Consider the following 409-nt stretch of genomic DNA (forward strand, 5'->3'; position numbering starts at 1 on the left):
TGTTATTTTCTTGTGTGTTGTCAGTTCTATCTTCCAATGTAAACCTGTCCTTGTCTGTCTTGTCTGTCTCCAACGGGTGTTTGGACCCATGTAGTAATTTTCCATGCACGTTCTTGGCAGTTACAGTTGGCGGGATATCCCTGACTGGAGATTTAGTGATGCCATTTCTTAGTGCTAATGCATATGACTTTGGATTATTAGTGGTAGGTTTAATTTTTTCCTCGCCCGCTAGAGACCGGCTGTCTGCGTCTTGGTTCACTGACTGTGCCCGGGCTAGAGCGATGGCTTCAACATATGGCATATGACTGGATGATTTTATTTTACCGGCAAGTACTCTAATTTTATACTCGGGGCAGCCAGGGAAAGAAGCTGCATGATTCCCTTGACAATTCACACATTTTTTGGAATG

This window comes from Babylonia areolata, chromosome 25, assembly GCF_041734735.1.
Source record: "Babylonia areolata isolate BAREFJ2019XMU chromosome 25, ASM4173473v1, whole genome shotgun sequence".
NCBI lineage: Eukaryota > Metazoa > Mollusca > Gastropoda > Neogastropoda > Buccinidae > Babylonia > Babylonia areolata.